The sequence below is a fragment of the Pleurodeles waltl genome, chromosome 3_1, assembly GCF_031143425.1.
Source record: "Pleurodeles waltl isolate 20211129_DDA chromosome 3_1, aPleWal1.hap1.20221129, whole genome shotgun sequence".
In the NCBI taxonomy this organism is placed as follows: Eukaryota; Metazoa; Chordata; class Amphibia; order Caudata; family Salamandridae; genus Pleurodeles; species Pleurodeles waltl.
In genome coordinates, this window is record NC_090440.1 from 126,895,994 (window position 1) to 126,917,518 (window position 21,525).

The 21,525-nt window shown below is 50.4% G+C and overlaps 1 protein-coding gene across 2 annotated transcripts in view; it reads right to left on the bottom strand.

The window, feature by feature from the left end:
* The window catches only part of LOC138283831 (sodium-coupled monocarboxylate transporter 2-like), a 197,056-nt gene that overhangs the window by 94,051 nt on the left and 81,480 nt on the right, over positions 1-21,525 (bottom strand). The gene's annotated exons all lie outside the window — the stretch shown is intronic.

A 21,525-nucleotide genomic window follows, 5' to 3' on the forward strand; every position in this document is an offset into this window, starting at 1 on the left:
GCCATGTGCCACTCCACCCCACCTCTGTAGAGTGCCAAGTACAGGTATACATGCCCCTGTGTCACCTATGTGTGCAGATGTCCACCATAGCCATGTAGGCCATATCCCAGGAACTGCATCTGTAGAGCCCAACAGCGCGGCGTAGTGCAGGGGGCTGCTGTGTCTGTATTGTCCGCCAACGGTAGCAGTAATCCATGCACTCAACTTGTCTTTCTTCTGTCGCCCCCCCCCCCCCCGTTTTTTAGTGCTCTCCCTGTTATTTTGTCCATCAGCATCATCAGGCGGAGGTACAGTGGCACCGGAGCATGAGGGTGCTGCATCCCACATGGCCATGGAGGGCCACTGCACGGACTCAGAATACACCAGTGGGACGGAGGGCGAGGGGAGCTTCACGGCGGTCACCGGATCAGCAACCAGCGACACGGACTCGTCCTCCGATGGGAGCTCCCTTGTGGTGGTGGCAACATCTGTGCCCCCCACTTCTACAGGTACAGCCGCCACACCCCCTACCAGCACCGCCCTCCCAGCAGCCCCTCAGCCTTCGCCCCGTGCCCGCTCACCCAGGAGGGTGGGCATCACCTTCGCCCCAGGCACCTCAGCCCCTGCCCCTGTCACCTCTGCTGCCCTCAGTGAGGAGGCCATTGACCTCCTCAGGTCACTCACTGTTGGGCAGTCTACCATTGTGAATGCCATCCAGGGTGTAGAAAGGGAGTTGCAACACACTAATGCATTCCTTGAGGGCATTCATTCTGGTCAGACTGCCATCATCGAACCCTACAATCTCTGGCCTCAGCACTGATGGCAGCCATTGTCCCTGTGTCTAGCCTCCCCCCTCCAACTTCCTCCACCCAGACCCAATCCCCTATACCTCTGCCTATCCCAAGCACACCATCAGACCAGCCTGAACACACCTCAACACACAAGGGCAGCTCAGGCAAACATAGGCACCACACATCCCACAGGCACTCACACAAGCATCACCCACATACAGACACAGCAACATCCACTGCCTCCACTGTGTCCCTCTCCTCGTCGTCTCCCTACTCCCTCCCAGTGTCGTCTACACTCTCACCTGCATGCACTACCACTACAGCCACTAGGACTCGCACCAGCACACCCACCACCACACCCCGCTCACCTGCACTCACCACCCCCACAACCATTTACACGTCCCCTGGGTCCTCTCCCAGTATGTCTGTGACGCCCCCTCCCAAAGTACACAAATGCGGGCACACACACACCCAACATCCATCCACCTCACGACAGCCTCCAGAACATGCACCTGCAATCAAATCATCAAAAGTTACACCTCCTACAACCACTTCCTCTTCCTCCACTCCCAGACCCCCTCCAGCTACCTGTCCCAGTGTTCGTCAGAAACTTTTCCTGAGCAACGTTGACCTCTTTCCCACCCCCCACCCTCCAATTCATAGGTCCCGTATTATCACCTCAGCCAAAAAATCTCCGGTACCTGTGGAGTGCACCGGGCACCAGGGCAGCCAGTGTGACACGGAGCCAAAGCACAGCCAGCCCCCCCTTGTGAAGCACCAGAAGTTGGACAGTGCCCGACAGGAGAGGGGGAAGACTCCTGCCGGCAAAGCTCATCACAAGGGTCCCGGGGGAGTGTTGAGTCAGCTGTGACTCCTCCCAAGGTGGGTTAAGGGGCAGAAGAAAGCGCCAAAGTCTGGGAAGAGCAGCACGGCGGAGAAGGCCACCATCATCCCCGCTGCCCAGAACGCCACCGCCAGCCCGATCGTCACTGGTCAGGAGACCACCGCCAGAGTCAGTGCCCAGGAGGGCAGTCCAATCGTCACTGGTCAGGAGACCACCGCCAGAGTAAGTGCCCAGTAGGGCAGTCCGATCGTCACTGGTCAGGAGACCACCGCCAGAGTCATTTCCCAGGAGGGCAGTCCCATTATCACTGGTCAGGAGACCACCGCCAGAGTCAGTACCCAGGAGGGCAGTCCCATTGTCACTGGTCAGGAGACCACCGCCAGAGTCAGTGCCCAGGAGGGCCCCGGCAGCCACAGCCCCGCTGGGCAATGAGGGACTGCCATGGCAAACACTGCTGCACAGGTCAGAGACAGCAAAGTCAAACAACGCTGAACAGGGCAAGCACCGCTGTACAGGGCAAAGACCGCCATGGCAAGCACCGCTGAACAGGGCAAAGACCGCCATGGCAAGCACCGCTGAATGGGGCAAAGACCGCCATGGCAAGCACAGCTGAACAGGTCAGAAACTGCAAAGTCAAGCACCGCTGAACAGGGCAGAGACCGCTGAACAGGGCAAAGACCGCCAGGGCAAGCACCGCTGAACAGGGCAAAGACCGCCATGGCAAGCACCACTGAACAGGGCAAGCACCGCAAAATCAAGCACCGGTAGCCCATGTGCGGCAGGGGCAGTGACGGAACTGGTAATGCACTCTGGGCACCATTCCCCCTCCAGAACCAGTGGAGAACAGCATCCACTACCTCAGTCCTTAACAGGATGAAGCACTCTGGGCACCAGTCCCCCTCCAGAACCAGTGGAGAACAGCATCCACTACCTCAGTCCTTAACAGGATGAAGCACTCTGGGCACCAGTCCCCCTCCAGAACCAGTGGAGAACAGCATCCACTACCTCAGTCCTTAACAGGATGAAGCACTGTGGGAACCAGTCCCCCTCCAGAACCAGTGGAGAACAGCATCCACTACCTCAGTCCTTAACAGGATGAAGCACTCTGGGCACCAGTCCCCCTCCATAACCAGAGGAGACTGTTATCCACTTGTGAGACTGTGGCTTTGTCCCCAGGATGGTACAGTGGGCAAAGCACCCACTGAAAAGACTTGTGAGACTATGGCTTTGCACTCCCCAGGATGGTACAGTGGGCAAACCACCCACTGAAAAGACTTGTGAGACTGTGGCTTTGCACTCCCCAGGATGGTAAAGTGGGCAAACCACACACTGAAAAGACTTGTGAGACTGTGGCTTTGCACTCCCCAGGATACATCAACGGGCATGGAGCCCCGTCGTGGATCTGGCGTGGTGCTGTCATCCGGCTGAGGTGCCCCCACTTCCCTTCCCCCTGAGATGCCTGTTGTATATCGATCTGATGCCCCTGCAGTGTTCTCTCCGTTTCTGGTCAGGTATCTGATGTGGGCCTCGCCCATGCATTTTGGACCCAGTGGTCCTCGGACATTGAATGGTACATACCTGCACTACTAATCATGATGTATACATTTTTGAATGTGTATATATATATATATATATATCTGTATATATTAGCTTACTGTATTTTGATACATTACAATGGTTGAACTCATTTCCTTTTGTCTTTGCATTCTTCCGGGGGGGTTGGGGGTTGTTACTGTGATGTTTGGAAATGCATTGGTGTGTGTGTTGTAGTGTGCGAGGGTCGGGGTGGGGGTGGGGGTGTTGCGTGTGTGTGTGTCCCTGACTTTTGCCTCCCCCCTGCCCTATGTCGTAGGTGCAGTACTCACCGTTGTCTTCGGCGCTGGCATTGCTGATGATCGTAGAGGAGCAGGAAGACTATTGCAGGGAGTATTTGGAGTTCCGGCTCCATGGTGCCCTACTTCCTCGTGGAGTGTGTTAAGGTGAGCGTTTTCCCATTGAAATGGCTGTTTCCGCTGTGTTTTTATCCACGGTAAATCCACCCCGAAAAAGGTGGCGGATTGGCCTGTTGTAATACTGTGGGCGGTACTTTGTCTCCCACCTGTCTGTTGGCTATGACCGCCGCGCTGCTTGTCTTTACCGCTGTGGCGGTCGGAGTGTTAAAGTGGCTGTCTTAGTTGGCTGTTTCCGCCACGGTCATAATTCTTTTTTTTTTTTTGCCGGCCTGTTTGCGGTCTTACCGCCGCTTTAACATGGTCCGCCAGGGTTGTAATGTCTCCCTAAGCGTGAAGGTAAACTTTTAACCGAGGCCTCCTGCGGCCTGTAGCCGAGCAGGGCTCCAACGCGGTCGGCCTGAAACTTTGACTTTGCCCCGGTCGAGGTGCAACCAGATGACCCGATTGGCGCTTTTTGTTTCTAGGCGCTAAAAAAAAAAAAAAAAAAATTAAATGTATATCTCCGGTTCCCCTTATCTGATTTTATTTGTTTGTGTTTCATTTTAAAGATACAAATATAATCCATTTTAATAAATTGGTTTTGGATTTTTAAACTGTTTCCTGTGTTTTATTTAAATACTGTTTTGTGATATTTGAATGCTTTACACTCTGGCGGTGATTCTAACCGCGGCGGGCGGCGGTCGCCGCCCGCCATGTGGTTACCGCCAAATGACCGCACCGCGGTCACAAGACCGCGGCGGCCATTCTGGCTTTCCCGCTGTGCTGCCGGGCGACCGCCAAAAGGCCGCCCGCCAGCACAGCGGGAAAGACCCAGCAACGATGAATCCGGCTCCGAATGGAGCCGGCGGAGTTGCTGGAGTGCGACGGGTGCAGTAGCACCCGTCGCAAATTTCAGTGTCTGCTAGGCAGGCACTGAAATTCTTTTTGGGGCCCTCTTACAGGGCCCCCTGCAGTGCCCATGCCATTGGCCATTGGCATGGGCACTGCAGGGGCCCCCAGGGGCCCCGCGGCACCCCCTACCGCCATCCTGTTCCTGGCGGGTCAATGGCGGTAGGGGGTGTCAGAATCCCCATGGAGGATTCTCAAGGGCAGCGGAAAGTCGGCGGTACACCGCCGACTTTCCGTTTCTGGCCGCGGCTGAACCGCCGCGGTCAGAATGCCCAGCGGTGCACCGCCAGCCTGTTGGCGGTGCTACCGCGGTCATTCGCCCTGGCGGTTTTTACCGCCAGGGTTAGAATGACCCCCTCTGTCTCCTAAGTTAAGCCTTGACGCTCGTTGCCAAGCTACCAAGGGTTGAGCTGGGTTTAATTTACTGAGACCTAACTGGACCTTAGTGGAGGTTAGTGGCCTATTGCTAGGTGTAGGTACCTACCTGCCCTTACCAATAACCCATTTTCCAACATATTTGGTGAGAAGTGGTGGGATCCTGTACTTGTGTTCAGTATCACATTACAGTTTTAAGTAAAACAAATACAAAATCCTTTAAATTGTCCTAGTGTAAACATTGTTTTAAATTTTTAATTTGGATTAATTTCAATTATTGAATTTTTGTGATTTTTCTAAATTCTTGTTTCCAATTTTTGCAAAACGTTTTTGTTGAACACAAAACTAAGGAACCATGGAGCTTGATCTGGCTAGCCTACCCACACTGACAGTAGTCCAGCTTAGGGGGTTGTGTATTGAAAGAGGGTTACCTGCAACCACTGACCTCAGGAAGCATGTCCTGATCAAATCCCTGACAGCATGGGCTGAGGCCCAAGAGGTAGACCCAGAGTAAGCTCCAGAGGAGGGAGAAGTAGGGGAGGATGCTAGCTCCAACCACTCAAGGGAGGGAGGGCATCTGAGCCTAAGTGAGGATGAGGAAGACCGGTCCTCATTACATACAGTCACTAGGGGCAGACCCAAAGCTATTTGGGGGAAGGGGGTCCCTTCAGGAGGAGAGAACCTGTCCCTCAGGGAAAGAGAGCTGGAGGCCCAGCTAGCATTCATTGCTTTGGAAGCACAGAAGCTGGCCCTTTAAGAGAAAAAGTGGGCAAGGGAAGATAAAAAAGATGGTGGCAGTGGCAGAGAAGTTGAGGCATCCATGGGTGGGGGGGTTTGCCCCAGATTACCCAAGGGGGTGGTTCCTGCTTATGTAGAGGGGGATGATATAGACAAGTGGTTGGAGGCCTTTGAGAGGGCACTCCAAATGAGAATGGTTAGGCCTCAATAATGGGGTTCCCTTTTGTGGGAGTTGGTCCCCAACTCAGGGAGGGATAGGCTTCTGACCTTAAGGGGGGAGGAGGCAGATTCGTACCCTAGTATGAAGAGGTGCTTAACCAAGAAGTTTGGTCTGACCCCAGAGCGGTATAGAATGAAGTTCAGGGACACCCGGAAGGTAAGTACCCAGTCCTGGGTTGACCTTGTAGACACCTCACTTAAGGCACTAGAGGGCTGGATTATTGGTAACAAAGTAAATACTTATGAGGGGTTATACAATCTGATCATGAGAGAGCACATCTTGACCAATTGTACCCAAGAAAGGTTACGTCAGCATCTAGTGGACTCTAAGCTGGACAACCCTAGAGAGCTAGGGGAGGCAGCTGATGAGGGGTTGAGAACCAGGGTGGTTGTCAAGTCCCAGAGGGGAGATTCCAAGAAGGGGGGGGTCAGGTCCCCAAAAACCTAAGGAGGGAGGTGGTAAGCCCACCACAGAGACTCCCTCTGTACCCCAGAATCCTAAGAAAGAGGAGAGTAAATCCCACTCCCAGTCTGACAAGCAGAGACAGGGAGACCCAGGGTTAAAAAAGCTCTTGGACAGTAAGGCTTGCTTTGACTGTCAGCAGGCAGGTCATTTCAGAGGAGATGCAGCCTGTCCAAAGAAGGTGGTTAGCACTGGGCTGTCCAGCGTAGCAATAGAGGAGGACTCCTCAGATGATGAAGTCCTCCTAGCATTGAGCTGGGAGACAGGACCAGATGGAAAGCTGGTGATCCCTGAGGGTGGGAGTAGGCACTTTTACCCCATTCAGGTGAATGGGATCCCTACCACTGGCCTGAGAGACACCTGTGCCAGTCACACTATAGTGAGTGACCGGTTAGTGACCCAAGACATGTATGTCCCAGGAGAGGCCAGGAGAGTCAGGATAGCCACAGGGGAGGTCACCTCCCAACCTGCAGCCATAGTGCCCCTAGAGAGGAAGGGTATCTGTTAGAAATGGGGTTTTTGGTTGGCAGTCAGGTTGCCCTCTGTCCAAGGAAGAACCCTCACTCTAGTCAGGGTAAGTCACACACAATCCAAAATCAGCCTGTGCCCACCCTCTGGTAGCTTGGCACGAGCAGTCAGGCTTAGCTTAGAAGGCAATGTGTAAAGCATTTGTGCAATAAATCATACAATACCATAATATAACACCAAAAAAATACACCACACAGTGTTTAGAAAAATATATAATATTTATCTGGGTATTTGCAGGTCAAAACGATCAAAGTTGCAATATGAATTTGTAAAGATATCACTGAAAAGTGATATAAAGTGTCTTAAGTCTTTAAAAAGCAAAGTCTCTTTCAAGCACAAAGTACCTGGTTTCTGGTGGAAAATCTCCACAGAGGGCCGTAGAAGAGGAGATACGTGGAAAAATGGTGTGTGCGTCAGTTACGCCCCTTCACACACGGACTTGCGTCGTTATTTTTCACTCGGGGAAGACGTGTGTCGTTTTCCGGCATGCTGACCGTCTCCTTCTATGGGTCACGGGGATTACCAGATGTCCCGGGTCTGTGCGTGGATTCTCCTGCTTGTTTTCCGGCTGCGCGTCGTTCCGTGGGGCTGTGTATCGAAGTTTCGATCTCACGGCAGGCGTCGCGTCGATTTCTCCTCTGGAAGTCGGGCGGTGGTGTCCTTGCAAGGCCGTGCATCGAAGTTACGGTCGTCCCGAAGGTGTCGCGTCGTTCAGCGTTGGTGTGCGGTGTTTTTCTCGCCACGGAACAAGCTGTGCGTCAAAACTTTCGACGCATGAAGCGTCCAAGTGAAAGATAGAAGTCTTTTTGGTCCTGAGACTTCAGGGAACAGAAGGCAAGCTCTATCCAAGCCCTTGGAGAGCACTTTTACAGCCAGACAAGAGTTCAGCAAGGCAGCAGGCCAACAGCAAGGCAGCAATCCTTTGTAGAAAAGCAGACAGGTGAGTCCTTTGAGCAGTCAGGCAGTTCTTCTTGGCAGGATGTAGTTTCTGGTTCAGGTTTCTTCTCCAGCAAGTGTCTGATGAGGTAGGGCAGAGGCCCTGTTTTATACCCAAAGGTGCCTTTGAAGTGGGGAAGACTTCAAAGAGTGGCTAAGAAGTGCACCAGGTCCCCTTTCAGTTCAATCCTGTCTGCCAGGGTCCCAGTAGGCGGTGTGGCAGTCCTTTGTGTGAGAGCAGGCCCTCCACCCTCCCAGGCCAGGAAGACCCATTCAAAATGCAGATGTATGCAAGTGAGGCTGAGTACCCTGTGTTTGGGGTGTGTCTGAGTGAATGCACAAGGAGCTGTCAAATAAGCCCAGCCAGACGTGGATTGTAAGGCACAGAAAGATTTAAGTGCAAAGAAATGCTCACTTTCTAAAAGTGGCATTTCTAGAATAGTAATATTACATCCAACTTCACCAGTCAGCAGGATTTGATATTACAATTCTGGCCATACTAAATATGACCTTCCTACCCCTTTCAGATCAGCAGCTACCACTCCAATACTGTATGAGGGCAGCTCCAATGTTAGGCTATGAAGGGAGCAGGCCTCACAGTAGTGCAAAAACTAATGTAGGAGTTTTACACTACCAGGACATGTAAACTACACAGGTACATGTCCTGCCTTTCACCCACACAGCACCCTGCTCTAGGGGTTACCTAGGGCACACATTAGAGGTGACTTATATGTGGAGAAAGGGGGGGTTTAGGCTTGGCAAGTACTTTTAAATGCCAAGTCGAGGTGACAGTGAAACTGCACCCACAGGCCTTGCAATGGCAGGCCTGACAGAAGGTTAAGGGGCTACTGAAGTGGGTTGCACAACCAGTGCTGCAGGCCCACTAATAGCATTTAATCTACAGGCCCTAGGCACATATAGTGCACTCTACTAGGGACTTATAAGTAAATTAAATAGCCAGTCATGGATAAACCAATCAATAGTACAATTTACACAGAGAGCATATGCACTTTAGCACTGGTTAGCAGTGGTAAAATGCCCAGAGGTCAAAAGCCAACAACAACAGGTCAGAAAAAATAGGAGGAAGGAGGCAAAAGGTTTGGGGATGACCCTGTCAAAAAGCCAGGTCCAACAGTATCCTTGACTGGTTTAGGGTGGTAGTCAGTGCTGACCTCCCCCTAGATTGTATCCTGGGCAATGACCTCCCAGAGGTGAGTCTGGTCCCAGATGGGGTGGACGCCCAGGGCGCCCCCCCAACCCAAAGTCCTGGGGAGTCAGTCCCTACAGTTAGGAGACAGGGGTCCCCAAGAAAAGGAAAGAAGAAAAGGAAGGGTAGGCCACTCTTAAAGAGAGTTTCAGGGTACCAAAGGCCTTCTGCCCCAGTAGGGGGGGAGCCCAGAGATGGCACTGGTGAGGCCTCACCTGACCCCAAGGAAGTCCTGAGTAGTCAGGCAGCTGCCCAGATGCAGGGTGTTGCCCCTGCACTGACAGAAGGGAGAGTGGAAGGAGGGTGTCTGCCACAGGCGGTGGTAGCCCCCTACTCTAGGCAGCAAGAGGGCTGCCAGGACCCCACAGTTGCCCCTAAAGCAGCTCAGCCACCTGTCAGTGGAGAGCTTAGGGTGTGGTTCTAGGTACTGACAGCTGTCAGTAGCCTCTGCTGGGTGCTAGCCTTCCAGGCAGCACTGCACTTGGCCTGGCAGGCACCCCAGGGCCAAAAGCAAAGTAGGCACCCTGAACCTGTTGGTCATGGTGGGGTTGCTCAAGTGTGGGGTGCCCTCTTTGGGTAAGCTAGGTGTTGCCCTAGCAAAGCTAGGAGTAGGGGAGGTGGGCACCTCACTACCCAAGTTGGCAGAGAGAGAGGAGGAAGTCCCCCCTAGAGGGAAGTTTCAGTTTGAGATGGGTCCTTTCACTCTTGGGATGGCTTCACTACCCAGAGGGAGTGACTATGGCAGGAGGATGTAAGGCAGAGTAGGCCCTGCAAAGGGACAGCCAGTTTTCTTCACTGTCTTCCTCGCCTAACAAGCCAGGAAGACTCTCCCAGGGTTGGGCTGAGTCTCCTGGGCGTGTGGGCTTGGGGGGGGGGGGGCTTGTGTGAGAAAACAGGGCTGATATCAGAGGCCCCCTAACTTTTTGCCCCCATTTTTCACTTTTTGCTGGTGTTTTCCTGACTCTGATGGTGCCCTGGGTACTGCCAACCAGTCCCAGGGCCTGTGCTCTGTGAAAAATCAATATGCAAATTAGGCTAATTATAATTGGCTAAGTTAACCTACCTATAAGTTTCTAGTATATGGTAGGGCATGTAGGTTTAGGACCCACAGCATAGGTAGTGCACCCATAGGTGCACTGCTGAGGTGCCCAGTGTCATTTTAAAGGCAGGCCTGCCTTGCTGGCTGCTTTTAAATTAAAGTTATATGCAAATTCGACTTTGGAATTAAAAGTAGTTCCAAAGTCTTAAACTACCTTATTTTTACATATAAGTCACCCCTAAGGTGTGCCCTATGTGCCCCTAGTGCTTGGTGCCATGTAACTATAAGCAGGGACCTTATAAAAATAGTTTTAGAAACCCTGGTGAGGTAAAAACAGCCAAATTCGTTTTTCCCTCATTGTAGTAAATGGCCTTCATAGGCTAGAATGGGGAGACATGTTTTTAATTTTTAAAGTCCCCTTAAATGATGGATACCAAGAGTTTGGTATCAAATTAATTGTTATAATAAATCCCACAACTTCCAATTGTTGGATTTAATATAACTTGTTCAGGTAAAGAGTTTTAAACTTTACCTGAAAAGTTGCCAATTTCAGCCCTGCATTGTTTTTGCTGCTGTGCTCTGATTGGCCAGGCAGCCTTGATGAGGTGTGAAGTGGCCTGGCTTCACACAAAGGAATGTGCCTGTGGGAGGGAATCTCCCGTCAGCAGATGGTGAGGCAGGAAGGGGGAGGGCTGCCAAACTAGTCTTCAAAGGCAGAGAAGGACATTTGGAGCAACCAGCAACACCCCCACATCCTGCAACCGCAGACAACTAGATGCCCCCTTGATTAGATTAGGAGAGGGCAGGAGAGAGGTGTGTTTATGATTTTTAGCCACACCAGTGGGTGGGCTCAGCCAGATGTAACCTCCAAAAATCTGATTCAGCCATGATGGATTTTTGGAGGATGTTGCCTCCTGGGATTGATTTTTGCCACACTTCCCAGGAAGTGGTCATCACAGGGGGAATGACCCTGCACCTGATTGGAGAACCAGGACCCCCCTGCTTTTCACCCAGGAGCAAGGATAAAACTGGTAGACCTGCACCCACACCTCAGTTCCCTACCACATCCAACAAGGAAGAACTACAGAAGAAGAAGGACTGTCCTGCTGGACCCCTGGCCTGCACCTGGAACCTGCACTCAGAGGGACTGCACCAGCTGCACACCTGGGCTTCACCACAAGAAGGACTTTGCCTGGCTTCAACTGATTCAAGGAGGGACTCCCTGTTTGCTACAGGGGAAAAATTGCTAACCAAAGTCCCCTGCACCAACTCCTGAAGAAAACGACCAGCTGACCACTGTTCAGTGGCCAAAAAGGAGTTTGCACCAGGTGCATTCTGGGAGTTGTAGTCCGCACCCCCAAGGACCCTCTCAGAACTTCTGGACCCTTGGGGTGAGCTGTGGACCTCAAAACAACCTTAAAAGGACATCTGGGAGAAGCCCCAGAAGTTTGGAGAAGTTTGGACAACTTTTGAAAAAAAGCTCCATAGAGTTACTGACCCGCCGCGGCAACTCTAGCCGGCTTGTCTCAACCGCGACCCGGCCTGATTTGCTGGCTCATCCCGGTAAAGAAAATCTCTGAAAAAGAGACTAAGTCCGAAGGTAAAAAGTTGACCGGGACCTCCCAGCCAGCGTATCCGAGGAGGGCTCCAGGGACGTCGGATCAAGATCCAGGTTTACCCCGGTCGAAGGATTTTCACCTCAAAAAAACCAATAAGTCCGAAGGTAAAAATCTCCACTGAGGATTACCGCATCGCCGAGAAGGTCTCCAGGAGGTCGGATTGGACTGGCAGGTTCGTCCCGCTGAAGAAAATCTTTGAAAAAGAGACTAAGGGCCTGATTCTAACTTTGGAGGACGGTGTTAAACCGTCCCAAAAGTGGCGGATATACCACCTACCGTATTACGAGTTCCATAGGATATAATGGACTCGTAATACGGTAGGTGGTATATCCGCCACTTTTGGGACGGTTTAACACCGTCCTCCAAAGTTAGAATCAGGCCCTAAGTGTGAAGTTAAACATTTAACCGAGGCCTCCCGCGGCCTGTAGCCGAGCAGGGCTCCATCGCGGTCGGCCTGAAACGTTGACTTTGCCCCGGTTGAGGTGCATCCAGATGACCCGATTGGGCTTTTTGTTTCTAGGCGCTAAAAAAAAAAAAACATCTTTAAAAATTCATATCTCCGGTTCCACTTATCTGATTTTATTTGTTTTTGTGTCATTTTAAAGATAAAAATATAATCTATTTTTATAAATTGGTTTTGGTTTTTTAAACTGTTTCCTGTGTTTTATTTAAATACTGTTTTGTGATATTTGAATGCTTTACACTCTGGCCCTCATTCTGACCCTGGCGGTCTTTGACCGCCAGGGCGGAGGACCGCGGGAGCACCGCCGACAAGCCGGCGGTGCTCCAATGGGGATTCCGACCGCGGCGGTAAAGCCGCGGTCGGACCGGCACCACTGGCGGGGTCCCGCCAGTGTACCGCGGCCCCATTGAATCCTCCGCGGCGGCGCAGCTTGCTGCACCGCCGCGGGGATTCTGACCCCCCCTACCGCCATCCAGATCCCGGCGGTCGGACCGCCGAGATCCGGATGGCGGTAGGGGGGGTCGCGGGGCCCCTGGGGGCCCCTGCAGTGCCCATGCCACTGGCATGGGCATTGCAGGGGCCCCCGTAAGAGGGCCCCTACATGTATTTCACTGTCTGCTGCGCAGACAGTGAAATACGCGACGGGTGCAACTGCACCCGTCGCACAGCTTCCACTCCGCCGGCTCGATTCCGAGCCGGCTTCATCGTGGAAGCCTCTTTCCCGCTGGGCTGGCTGGCGGTCTGAAGGAGACCGCCCGCCAGCCCAGCGGGAAAGTCAGAATTACCGCCGCGGTCTTTCGACCGCGGAACGGTAACCTGACGGCGGGACTTTGGCGGGCGGCCTCCGCCGCCCGCCAAGGTCAGAATGAGGGCCTCTGTCTCCTAAGTTAAGCCTTGACGCTCGTTGCCAAGCTACCAAGGGTTGAGCTGGGTTTAATTTACTGAGACCTAACTGGACCTTAATGGAGGTTAGTGGCCTATTGCTAAGTGTAGGTACCTACCTGCCCTTACCAATAACCCATTTTCCAACAAGATACATGAGAAGGCAATGCTCTGTGTGTAGCTGGTGCTGTGAGGATATCTGACATGCATCTGCTGATGATGTGAGACGCTCCCGGTTACAGTTGATATGATTGCTGTTGCCTTCAGGGCATCCGTACAGCCACCATGGCACGTCGTTTCAGTTCGGAGAAAGCATCTGGGGAATGGCAGGCATTCCCACCTGGGGGACCCACTCACCCACACAATACAAAGGATGGAGCAGGGACATCTTCAATGCAGAGGCTCCCAGCTTCACCCACCCCATCCACCTCTGCAGGCACCAGTCGCCACTCCGCACCAGTTTTGCTACCACCAGCTGCTGGTCTATCACAATTGGAACTGGACTTACGTCGGGACGTGACACTGATACTCCAGCATTTGGACAGGTTGGAGGAGGCACTGGTAGAGGACAGCAAAGTCCTTAAATACATTAAGAAGAGACTCAAGAAGTCACACAAATGAACTAAGACTGTGAAGGACCACCTCCCAGTTCCTTCCTCTCCCTTTTAAAGTTGAACCGTATTTTAGTTTGGGTTTTATGTAGTTAGTGGTACATTAGTGCAGTGTAGCCATTATTTAGGATAAGTGTAGTTGGAGGGTGGGTTTATATTTTTAGGTGTTTATTGGTGGGTTGTTTGGTGAGGGGTCATGTTGGGGTTTATATTTGTTTTTACAAAAAATAAATAAAAATACAAAAAGAAATACAAACATATATATATATTTTTTTAGGTCATAGGATTAGTTAGTAGATGTGTAGTTATAGTATTTGTTGTCCTACTTGTTTCTTGTTTCTTAAGCGGGGTGTGGGGCCAATGTTTAGACTGTAGTGTTTTATGTGTAAGTTAGGTTTAGCATAGGTTAGATGGTTTAGTTGTATGATAAGTATAGTTAGTATAAGTTAATTGAGGATAGGGTAGGTTTTTGGTTTTTTTGAGTAGATCCTTTTTAAAATAAATATCCTGTTATCTTTGTAAACAGCTTGTCGCATTCACATCTATTAGTCCATGGATCTGCCATCCAGTGTACCCACCACTCATGATGACTATCTATACTTTGTATTGTACAGGTAGGTCTGGTACTTCAGCTGTCAGTGTTGGGGTCCTGTAGTGGGAATGTTAGGAACTGTGGCACATCTGACAACAGCCACAATTGGAACTCTATCCTGCAAAACTGACCGGTGGCCATCACTAATGAGGTTAGCTACCTCTGTACCACACCAATGAGTTCTTCTGGTGCTCCAGCTGACTATATTGCCCTAGACTTGCTTTTCAGCCATACCTGCCGTATATGGTGAGGGGACCATATATGTGTCCTTCATTTGTGACATACTCAGTGAATTACTTGTAGGTGATGAGACCAGCATACACAATTGTCATGTTAGGAACCTTGTGTGTAGCTTTGTGCCTCCACAGTCCTGCACTCTTACTGTACTGTGGCCTCTGTACTGAAATTCTCTGACCAATGACATGGATTCACACATTGCAATCATTTAACTGAGTCGATGGATCACAATAGATGGATACATGCTAATTAGTTAGAAGGTATTTACTTACAAGTGGAGGTGTTGTAGTGAGACATTTACAATGTCCAGGTCAGTGACCCCAATTGTGAAATTCATACATTTGTGACACAATACAAGTCCAGGGTTGAGGGACATGTCATGGGACATGCTTCGGAGTAGTGCAGAGGAACAATAATTGGCGATTGGTAAGTGAGAGACAGTGACAGTCCATAGCAGTCAGGTCAACAGTGTGTGGGTGAACAGTACATATATCTTACTGTGATAACACTGGCATGATCTTTAACACATAACTAAGGAGAACACTGCACAAGTGGCATGGGCTGGTGCTACCGGGTACTTTTCTGACTATAGGTGATCTGTTCCACATCATCATTCTCCGATGTGCGTGGTGTCTCCTGTGCCATTGGTGGTGGTGGTGCAGTGGTAGAAGGGGCCACACACACTTTAGTGGTTGAAGATGTGGAGTCCCAATTCCCGGCAGCTGCCATTTGTGGAATACCATATGACATCACCACAGCAAGAAGGAACTGCTGGTTTTTCAGGATAGCAGCAACATCCTGGTGGTAGGCAGCTGTGTCTGCCCTGAGGGAGGCCACTTCATGCTGAATGGAGCACAGCTTGTTCTGAATCATGCTGCTGCCAGTTTTGGAGGGCAGTTGTTTTGGCCTCTCCCTCATGGCAGCAGCAATGCCCATCAGACACTGCTGGACTCCATGCAGTGGGGAGTGTGTGCCTCAGTTGGCAGCTGTGTGTTCATTAGCTGTCATGCGGCACATACGCATTCCCTCTAGGCTCGCTGCCACGGTCTCCATCCCCACCTGATTGACCAGCTCCCACTGGACTCCTACCACTGTATTCTGGAAGTTTGTCCCTGGGTCCTCGGAGTCCTGAGCTGTGTCAGTGCTGGCAGGTTGTAATATTTGGGTGTTAAGTGGGTCATCTGGGATGGCTGCTACATTGATTGTCCTCTTTGCAACTGGAGGTGGTGTCTGGAAGGATACCAGGACATCCTGGAGAGTCTCTTGGCTGATAGTTGTCATCTGGTCATCTAGGTCATCGAATAACTCCAGTACAGGCAGATCAGCAGGAGAACCATCATCCTCTACAATGAGATGGTGTAAAATCAATCCTTCTGTGTTGCGGCAATTGACATGTCACATCACTGAATTGCTATTGAAGGCTCAGTGACAACGTACAGCCCAAACATTGTTCTTGTACTTTTTGGGTGCAATTTATCAGCCCTTTGACCCACCTGAATGTCACATAAAGGAAGGCTTAGGTGGCACAATAGGCTTCATCATATTTACAAGGTGTGATGAATTTCCATTTGGTGGCTTGACACAATCTTGATATTGTGGCCCCTTCCCATGCACCCATTTGTATGGTGGGGCCTTGCAATCACTGTTGCAGTGGTCAAGCCACACCAACACACATTGCAATTTGCCCCATCCCAGTTTTACGTGTTTTTTTAAAACACCAGGGTGGCACCGAAATTTTAAACCATCCCAGGGATGGCATTACCAAGGCGCTATATTATTATTTACTTTGATTGCTCCTCATGCTGATTTATCTGTATGTGTGCTACATTGCACAGCACCCATGGTCCCAACAGACTACAATTTCAGTTCCTGGTTGTGCTGGAAGGTGATCCTTCCTACACAATTATGATCTCCCCGTCAATGCAGCCATCCTTGCACTATGGTGCAAGAGATGAAGCATTGTGGCAGTGCAGCAGTGCAGCTAATTTGACACTGGCACAGGGATGGACCCAGGGCTGGCCATCATGGGTATTTTTTGTTGAAGTGAACATCATTTTCTACATGACAGTGCCTGATGCCACAAAATCATGGGCATAGTCAGTTGACTAATGCTGAACTTAGATCAGGGCCTCAAGCTAGTTTGATGGAGATTTTACAGGTAGTTGTACTGGTGCAAACATGGACCCTCATTGCAAGTCTGGCTGTCCTATGACCACCTGACTTCCATTGGCAATATGACCACCGCCAACATTGCAGGTGGAAGTGGCACATGTTTCTCATGGGGAATGGTCCAGGCGCAAATGGCCTGCTACTGGCAGGTTGCCAGCAGCTTACAGGCTGGCATTGCCACCTGTCTTGTGACATCAGACTTATATTACAATCAGTGCTACCCTCCAGGTATGTTCTCGCTTATCTGCCAGCCTTTGCATGTCACTCAAACCCCCATGCAAAGGTTGGCGGCAATGTGGTGTAGTGTGCCCCTTGGTGCCTCTGCACAGCCCATGCACCTGGCATGGGCAGTGCAGGGGCCCCATGCCCAGGCACTTTGTACTTTCCACTGCCTGATTTGCAGTGATAAGAGCAGTGTGTGCTGCCACACCCAATGCACCCCAAGGTTGGCACTGCCTCTCTTCAATCCATCAACAATGTAGTGGTAACGGCCCCACAGAGCTGACATGAGGAGACAGATTTCCACCCCCCATCCCAGCCTGATACTCATACTGCCAACCGCAGAGGGTACACTGCACTAGAAGTCTTACTAACACCAGACTTGCCCATGCACCATCCCCTGCCTGTCAATGTGATATAGTACACCATGATGTTCACAGACAGACACCATATGTTGTGTCTGTGTGACTGTTTCCCCATTCCCCATGGCTCACATGGTTGTGTCAGAGTAGTTGGGGGCTCAACCTGTATTTGTTATGATCTACAGATTGCAATCTGTAGTGCATTTGTTCTCTAGTGGCACAGTTCTGATCAGCATCAATGTGTGTGGCTTCACACTGCACCAGGTTAGTTACACTGGGTAGTGCCATGTTTCCTGTGATGCTGGACCACCATGCAATTCCCCCAGCAGCTTCACAGATTACTTTTCCCTGCACCCAGACAGGCATCTTTACTGCATGATGGAGAGGTGGATGCCTTATGAGGATATGATGTTTATGTGTGGTGTAGTGGTGCTTCCTGCACATGTCTGAGTAAGTTACCTAAGGTGCCATTTTAATGTGTGCTGTAAGATGCAGCACACATATGTTTTGGCAATGGGACAAGGCAGTTGCAAAGTGTTTCTGCAGGAGACACCACCATGAGATAACCCCAGGAATGGTATTGACTGACTTCCTAGTCTCTGATGTCTTAGTTGTGTTGGTAGGGTTTGTGTGACTATATACAAGGGATGTTGGGATGACACAACCACAGGACCAGTAATTAGACATGCTTTCCATCCTATGTGCTGCATATATACATGTTGGTATGTAGCCCTGGTGATTAACATGTGTCGTGGTTGTGTATGTGTTGTGGTGCATGGCACAACCAAGGTGTGTGTACGTGTTGCTTCTGTTTGAAAGGTGCAACTTGATTCATGGCCAATGTGTCCCTTTGCACTGCTTTCACATGCAATGAATGAGTCCTATTTGCCCCCCCCTTGCATTTGTTAATTTTGCATTTATTTACCCCATGCAACTTACCCTGCGTTTCGGTGGTTCCTGGCAGTCTGTGCAGTCCTGTCCTGCGATTCCAGTGACCAGTACCACTGGGATGACCACTGCAACCATCTCCTTCATCTTATCCTGGTCCTTTTGTGGTGCTGGATTTCAACCTCCAGTTTGCAGTGCTGCCTTTATGTTCCTTGCCATTTCCACCTTAGTTTTTCACTACAATCATGCCAGTGTTTCTTGCACTCAGTTACAGTTTCAAACTTTCCTGCATTAGAGTCTGAAGTTGACGCTAATGTGGGGTTAAAATGGTGCATATCCATTTGCGACATGTTTAAGTGCCGTAAAACGGGTTACAGTCAAATTTGCAGCGTTTACATGATGTTGCCTTACGACAGAGCACAAGGTTAACGTCGAAATTTTGGACTCTAACCAGTTTTTAGCTCCATCCTGCATCACAGTATAAATATGACGCCCGGGTGGCGCTAAAAAGTGGCGCAAACCAGCGCTAAACGTTTTGATGCAAAACTGCGTTTGTGCAGTTTTGCGTCAAAATGTATAATTATGCCCCTTAGAGCCTCTACTGAAACAAATAATAAGTGATTATAGGCATACTTGAATTAATCTTTTTCACCGACAGTTGCCCGGGCTGCATTCCAGACCATTGCATTTTGCCCACTATAAAAATCTGGTGAGACCAGGCATGCGAAACTTCACCACACTGATTTTGGCTTGCTTATGCCTCATCTTTGAGGTATAGATTAATTTATTTAGCACAGTGAGCGTGAAACTTTCGCCATCATTACAGATGCTTTACTTTGTCTAAATATTTTAGCTATTTTGCCAGCAGTTAGCACACAATAGAATCTAATGAATGCTGCAGATTGAATTTCTTAACTCCAAACTCTCCAAGCACAAGTTTCTAATTTCTTTATTCATACAGCAGAGCCTACAACAGGCAGATGTCCTCATAGTCTACTGCAGACCTTCACATCTCTATTGTCCTACATATATCGGCCAAAATATTCTTCCAGGTACATCTACACTATGGCATCTGCTTTTACCACAAATTCATCTCAAGAACATTTTTTGAAAGTTATCTACATTATTATCATATATAAGCCACTGTAATTCAAAGATGAGTGACATCTATACAGAGGCCCTGTAGCTGGGCTTGAACCAAGAAAAATGAAGGGCCAGATTTAAGTAGGGCCTAGTGCCATCTAGTACCACATTAGTGTCATTGTTTTTTACACTAATGTGGCACTAGGTTGGCAAAAACGCTGCACCATATTTACAAAGTGGTGCAATGCATGCATTGTGCAACTTTGTAAACCCTTGCACCACATTCAGCCTGCTCAGACATAATGGCCCTCATTCTGACCTTGGCGGTCTTTTCGCAAGACCGCCGAGTTACCGCCGCGGTAAAGACCGCCGACCGCGGCGGTATGCCGCTGCGCGTATTCCGACCGCTGGGAGCGTTCCGCCGGAATACCGCCAGCAGCCACACTGGCGGTCGGCGGGAAAGTGGAGACTGGTCAACCTCCACCGCCACGCCAGCAGAACACCGCCCACAGAATTACGACCCACATTTCTGTGTGGCGGTCTTCTGTTGGCGGTCTTCTGTTGGCGGTCACGTCCCTATGGCTCCCGTCGCCTCCCGGAGGACCAACGCACAAGGTAAGTTGATCGTCCGTGAGGGGAGGGGGTGGGGGGGTGTTGTGTGATGTGTGCGTGCATGGGGGTGTGCGTGTGAGTGTGTAGAGGGGGTGTGTGAGTGCGTGCATGCGGGCGGGGAGTGCTGCTGTGCCTATGGGCAATGTGTTTAGTTCGGCGGGTGTGCATGTCGGCATGTATGTGTGCGGGTATGTGTCCCCGTTGTGTATGTGTGTGTAGGGGGTGTGTATATGTGCATGTTGGGGGTGTGTGCATGTCGGGGTGCATGTATGTGCATGTCGGGGTGGGGGTGGGGAGGGGGTTCGTACCACCTCTGGGGGGTGGCAGGGGGGTGGAGGGTGTGGGGTGAGGACTCGGGTGGGTAGTGGGGGGTGGGGGAGACCCCTATCAGTGCCAGGGAAGGAATTCCCTGGCACCGATAGTGCTTACCGCCATGGTTCGCACGGCGGTTCCCGCCCGCAAGAAACCGCGGCGGTAGGCAGGGTCATAATACCCTTGGCGGTCTTGGGACGACCGCCGGGCCGGAGTGCGCAAACTCCAGCCCCGCGGTCATGACCGCCGCGGCGGTCGGAGTGGAGAAGTGGCGGTCGGTCGCGGCGGGGACCGCCGCGGTCAGAATGCCATTTTTAATACCGCCGGTCTGTTCGCGGTCCGACCGCCGTCTCTCCGCCGACCGCCAGGGTCAGAATGAGGGCCAATGTATCAAAGGGGGGCATTCCCCTGTTAGGAGGCCCAGAACAATAGCGCAGTGGAATCTATGAGATTCCACTGTGCCATTTTTCCCATCATTTTTAGTGCCTGCTTAGAGCAGACGTTGAATTAAGCACACCATTCTTTATACTGGGCCTCTATATACTTTGCAGGATTAGCACCTGCAAAGTACCACAATAGCGTCAGAAATTATGACACAATTGATCCTAATGTGCTCCATGGGTGCACTGTATCATTAATATGTCCCACACATGGTGGCGATAGGGGAACACGATGAGGGACAATTAATAAAGCACCACTTTTCTTAAGTCTGGGTCTAGGTTACTCACCTGAACAGCCCTTCTGGTGAAATGCAAGTTCATAGAGTGTCACTCAAGGCATATGATTACCTTTATACTTTCAATTTAGAACAAAAAATAAGAAGAGCCAAGGCAAACCCATGCAGTTGTTTTGATACCGGTTGAATGCTGATGGGAATTAAAGTTGTTTGAGACTTTTTATAAACTAAGAATTAAAAACCTACAATATGAAGAAAATCGCCCAGTTGCTGTATGAGGTTTTTTTTCCAGTGTACTACCAAGATCTTAGCACCCATAAGCACCACACTTTCTCCTCTTATGCCATTAAGGTACTCTCAAAACAATAAGCTAGCAAATTTGCCTTATATTCATGTGTAAAGGGCCACATTAAGAATACCTTCAGCTCTCTTTTTTTTGCTTCCCACCCTTCTACTCTTCATCTCATCTCATGCAGGTCTCCCTCCTACCATACTCCCACATGAGCTCATCACCCCGCTCCCTCCATTAAACCCTGCTGTATATAATGTGACCCATTCAGCCCTCACTTCTTCTAACCACTCACATTGTTCCAGAAAAGGTTTTTCCTCATCAATTCTTTTATCACTCTGACCTCTCAAACATCTACTCACAATGCTTTAAAACAAGTGATCTTGTCTCTACTCAAGGAATAGACAGCCACATTCCTTTGTCCTTTTTTTCTGTCAGACTATCACCTCTTAACTGTTTTCCGATGAACAGCTTGTGTTAAATGTGCCTGCCCTCTACCTCATCTCATACAATGTACTCTACCTAAAAGCATGTGTGCCTCCAGAAGCATAT